Source organism: Ovis aries, chromosome 18 (genome assembly GCF_016772045.2).
Source record: "Ovis aries strain OAR_USU_Benz2616 breed Rambouillet chromosome 18, ARS-UI_Ramb_v3.0, whole genome shotgun sequence".
NCBI lineage: Eukaryota > Metazoa > Chordata > Mammalia > Artiodactyla > Bovidae > Ovis > Ovis aries.
In genome coordinates this window covers 51858560-51864287 of record NC_056071.1, presented here as the reverse complement: position 1 = coordinate 51864287, position 5728 = coordinate 51858560, and the positions used below count along the sequence as shown (strand labels likewise).

The following is a 5728-nucleotide window of genomic DNA, read 5'->3' as shown; positions in this document are numbered from 1 at the left end:
CCGACAAAGTTACATCTAGTCAAAGCTATGGTTTTTCCAGTATTCACATACAGATGTGAGAGTTGGATCATAAAGAAGACTAGTACCAAGGAAAAGACTGAGTACCAAAGAAATAATGCTTTCGAACTGTGGTGTCGGACAGCAAGGAGATCAAGCCAGTCAATCCTAAAAGAAATCTATCCTGAATAATCACGGGAAGGACTGATGCTGAAACTGAAGCTCCAACACTTTGGCCTCCTGATGGGAAAAGCCAACTATTGGAAAAGACCCTGATGCTGGAAAAGATTGAAGGCAGGAGGAGAAGGGGGCAACAAAGGATGAGTTGGTTGCATGGCATCCCCTATTCAATGGACATGAGTTTGAGCAAACTTGGGGAGATAGTGAAGACAGGAAAGCCTGGTGTGCTGCAGTCCATGGGTTTGCAAAGAGTGGGACCCAGCTGAATGACTGGAGAACAACTTTTCTAGTCTGAAAACAGGCAGTGTTTCTGCACTCTTTTGTTCCCTTAGAGTCATTAATTGCTGAGACCTGTTCAAGGACAAGCATTGTTACCAACTTTAGATCACAAAGGCCAAAAATGGCTTCTCTTTGGCTTAGACCAAAAATATCTTCTCATATCTAGATAGCTTTGCTTTGTCCTTTTTCTCTGGGCACCTTGAGAAATACATGTCTCCCCCAAATTTAAAGATGCTTAATAAAGAAAAGAAGTGAATGGCTAATACAACCTGATTTCAAGGTTTATTGTAAAGCTACAACATCAAGACTGGGATATTGGCATAAAGTTAAGCAAATCAGTGGAATTTAAGGAGTCTAGAAATAGTTTCATAAATATGAAAAGTTGATAGTTGACAAAAACACAAAGGCAATCAACTGGAGACAGGATCATTGCTTTCAAGAAGTAGCCTGGAATAATTGGATACTTCTGTGCCAAAAACAAGTCTAATCTTAAACTTGCATTATATAAAATATTAATACAAAGTGAATTATAGACCTAAATATAAAATCTAAAACCGTACACTTTTAAGAAAACAAATCGGTTAGGCTAGAGGATTTGGACTATTGTTTTTTCATTCTGCAACTCCATGTGTTTTTTGAAGTACCTGGAATGAGGGAAAATGTACTCATTTTAGCTAGAAGTGAAGTGAAGTCGCTCAGTCGTGTCTGACTCTTTGTGACCCCGTAGACTGTAGCCTACCAGGCTCCTCCGTCCATCGGATTTTCCAGGCAAGAGTACTGGAGTGGGTTGCCATTTCCTTCTCCAGAGGATCTTCCCGACCCAGGGATCGAACCCGGGTCGCCTGCATTGTAGGCAGACGCTTTACCGTCTAAGCCACCAGGGAAGCCATTTTAGCTAGAGAAGGTAATTAAAAAAAAGAATCTGAAAACACTGGAGCAAATCTTGTTCTAAATTGTAGTCTTTTAAGACCCTCTGTATTTACATTCAAATATAACCTCTAAGGGGGAACATTCATTTTAATATTGCCTCAAGATAGGACCTTGCAAATAGTTGGCAGTTAATGAACACATTTCTTGGATAAAGTCAAAAATTCTATAGACAATGTCAAAGAAAAATTATGCTGGACAGTTAAACAGGAAAGAAAGGTGTTATTCAAGACTGTGGCAATAGGGTAGAGAGATTTAACCCAACCCTGGGAAACAGAGGCCAGAGGATTTTTAAGCCCTTTGCTGAGCTGATGGAAAAGTATTGGAGGACTTCAGAGGAGGTTGTTCAGTGTATTAGGCCATCTGTGTTTGCTAATGGTACTTATCAAAATACACTTCTATCTTCCCACGAAGACTGGGAGTTAGGATCCCTGTCTTTCTTGATGATTAAATTGTAAAGGGATGATTCCCAGGTTCTTGAGAAAGCCATTCCTGAGTTGTAAAATGGGCAAAGGGCTAGGAGAAAATTTATATCTCAAAGGGACAGATAAATAGTTCATGATGGAAAGCCTTCTAAAGTACTTGCTCTAAGGGAAATCAGGAGTTTATAGTCTAAACAGGGTTTAAACTAGAGGCTTCCCTAGTAGCTCAGGTGGTAAAGAATCTGCCTGCAATGTAGGAGACCCTGGTTTGATTCCTGGGTTGGGAAGATCCACTGGAGAAGGGAAAGGCTACCCATTCCAGTATTATGCCCAGAGAATGCCATGGACTGTATAGTTCATGGGGTCACAAAGAGTCAGACACGACTGAGTGACTTTCACTTACCTTACTTATCATCATGATACAAAGCAATAACTTAACTTACAGGAAGGGCCTGTGATGTCTGTTTATATGAAAACACATGCAATTCTATTTGTTTTAAGGAGAAATACTGTAGCATAATACAGTAAGTTTATTTGAGTCTCATTATTGTGATTTTTGATGATTTGGTTTTGTGATAATGATTCTTTTCTGGGCAGCTAAATGGGATTTTTTAAGTCTTTTTAATATATCTAACTTTAATCATTAACACAGTTGGCTTTACTAGAATAGATTTAAAAAGTTATCAAATATTTTGTGCATTTTTAATGTATAAAATTACAAGTTACATGTTAATTTCAAATTGTCACACCACATTTTGCTAAATTATCATGTTGAAATTATATATTCGAAAAGATTTAAGTTTGCTTATTCTTCTAACATAGGGTAGTAACCACAGTGCAAGTTACTTTTAAGAAAAACATTCAATATCTGGAAATGTTTGCATTAATTAGGTGATGACTTAAAAAAAGGTGCACTACCTAAAACTTAAGAATTATGTTTTATTTAGCAGAGATACTGAGGACTTAAGTTCGGGAAAGGAGTCTCAGATAGCCCTGAGGGACTATTCTGAAGAGGTGAGGGAGGAACCAGAATATAAAGAAGTTTTGCTAAAAGAACAAATAAGCAAATAAAACAGGTAGTCAGAACATGGAAAGATTACTGTTAAAGAAACACCAGGCATCTCAAGTTCATGAATTTAGTACCTTATGATGCATGAGAGATGCAAGTGTCTAAACTCATTGAAATCATTCCTTTGATTTGCACCTGAACTATCTAGGGCTAGTATCCTCCTTTCTCCAATCTGAATCCCCTTGGATGGTGGGGGCTGTTGCAGTGGCCAATGGCTTGATGGTTGTAACATCTATTGTTTATTGATGTAACAGGTAACATTCTTTGTCCGACATAGGTAAATTTAAGAATTAAGCTGTGTAGTTAATTAGAGACAATGCTAATACATAATTATACCTTTGTTGTATTATATACAACTGTTGTAACTACAGAGGTTTCAAGGATTTTTAAAAGAAAAATGTAGATAGAGAAAAAGCTGATTTTTATTCAAATACTGTAACAGTGATTTAGAATGAAGCAGAGACACCCAAGGCAGTCACCTGAATAACTAAGAATTATTCCCAAACTCTGTAAAAGGCTAGAGAATTTTACTGAAAAGGTTGGTGATGGGATAAATATTTATCATTTTCTGAGTTCAATTTCTGTAAGAGTTCATGGGTTCAGTTTGGAATTCTCTTCCACAAGGAAAAAGAAGCTGCTCTGGTGAATTTGTTAGGCGAGTATATGCTCCTCGGTTTTCGTCTCGTCACAACAAAGGTTTGGAGTGACGGACATTAAAGCCCCCTTGGTGTGTCACAGCTCTCAGGTCTTGGACAGACCGTGTTATAGCTCTGAGGTCTCAAACGGACCATGTTATAGGTCTTAGAAAAATCAGTGTTACAGCTCAGCACTATAGCTCTATTTTATTTAGAAGATAGCAGGAAAATCCATCTTCGAGGCGTGAGGGCACATCGATCCAAAGATGTGAAGAGACGAGCACCCCAGCGTGTGTGTGGGGGAGAGAGAGAGAGAGAGAGAGAGAGAGAGAGAGCGAGCGCGCGCGCGCACTTTGGCTCCTCTTTTTATGTGTTTTTTTCTCCCTCCTGGGCCTACCCTATGCAAATTGGGCTTAGTCAGGAGTGCTGTTCTACCTAAAGTCCTCACTCAGGTCCTTGGACCTTCATTTGACCTTCCTGTTTTTTTTTCATGGGCTTTTCTCTTTCTTGTCTTTTAGCCTCCGCCATTTTGGACTCCTTTTCCCTATTCTAACTACCTAACAAATTGAAGGATGAGGACATAATAAAAGTATTACTGCCTTTATATTCACTTTGCTACAAATTCAAGATAGAATTTGTGAGTAGCAGGATCCAGGGACAATTTTAGCCTTGCCACTGCCAATGCTCAGAGATAGCAGAACCCCTCTCTATCCACTGTGACCCACCTCTGGCTCAAACTTCCAGTCACTGTGGAAAATATATTGGTGCAAAAGTCAAACTGAGCAAGCAAGCTGAGTGATATGTTGACATGGCTGCCTTCATGAAGTCTGAATAAGAAGCTGAATTCATCTTTTCTCAGTTGCTTATGAAAATGTTGCAGGAGCCCATAGATTATCTTGGAGGGTTGTCTCAAGTGCTGAGAAAATGAGGGAAGGTTCCAATAGCTTGAGAAAACAGAGAGAAAGGCGACAGTGAGCTCTGAGATATATGCAAGTGATTTACTGTCTCTTTTGAACAACAACAACAAAAAACCTTCATCCCTAGCATTTCACAAGCCCAGACAAAGTCATTTACTTGAAAATGAAAGGAGACTACTACTGTTACTTGGTTCAGGTTACTGGTGGTGACAAGAAAGGATTATGGATCAGTCACAGCAAGCCTACCAAGAAGCTTTTCAAGTCAGAAAAAGAAAATGTAACCAAAAACATCCTATTGTATTGGGTCTGGGCTGTAAATTCTCTATGTTCTATTGTGCAATTCTGAACTTCCTGGAGAAAGCCTGCTCTCTTGCAAAAAGAGCTATTTTCCCCTACAGTTTTATTGAAATATAATTGACATATTACACTCTATGTTAAGGTGTACAACATGAAGTTTTGAAAAATGCATATGCTACAAAATGATTACCACAATAAGCTGAGCTAACATTTATCACCTCACATAGTTACACTTTTTTTCCTTGTGATGAGAACTTTTCAGATTTACTCTCTTATAACTTTCAAATATACAATACATTATTACCTATAGTCATCATGTTGTAGGTTAGACAACATGTTAGAAAATAATATATGTTATTTATCTTATAACTGGAGGTTTGTACTGTTTAACCATCTTTACTCAATTACTCTCCCCCCAGCAACCACAAGTCTGACTCTGTTTCTATGAATTTAATTTCACATGTAAGTGAGATATATGTATATGAAGATATATATATATATATAATTATTATTATTTTTTTCTTTCTCAGTCTGACTTATTTCACTAGCACAATGCCCTCAAGGTCCATCCATATTGTTGCAAATGGTAGAATTTCCCTCTTTTTAATGGCTGAATACTATTCTATCATATATATATGCCTTATTTTCTTTATATATTAATCTGTTGATAGATTGTCAGCTTTTGATGACACCATTGCTGAACTTCATTCATTTAAGAATCACACAAAGATAGCATGGTAACATGCTAGGCATGCCAAATGAGAGGCTTGAGAGGCAACTTGACATTGTGAACACTGGATGCCCAAGTGCTGAAACAAGAGAAGGAGGGGCAAATTACCCAGCCTCCCAACTCTCATCTATTGCATTTTGAAATTTACACATTTGTTATCCATGCTGCTGCTGCTGCTAAGTCGCTTCAGTCGTATCTGACTCTGTGCGACCCCATAGACGGCAGCCCACCAGGTTCCTCCGTCCCTGGGATTCTCCAGGCAAGAACGCTGGAGT

At 38.4% G+C, this 5728-nt stretch overlaps 1 pseudogene; it reads left to right on the top strand.

Annotated features, from left to right (window-relative positions):
* Window positions 1-4361: 4361 nt before the first annotated feature.
* LOC114109053 (14-3-3 protein zeta/delta-like) lies at window positions 4362-5472 on the top strand (annotated as a pseudogene).
* Window positions 5473-5728: the final 256 nt, after the last annotated feature.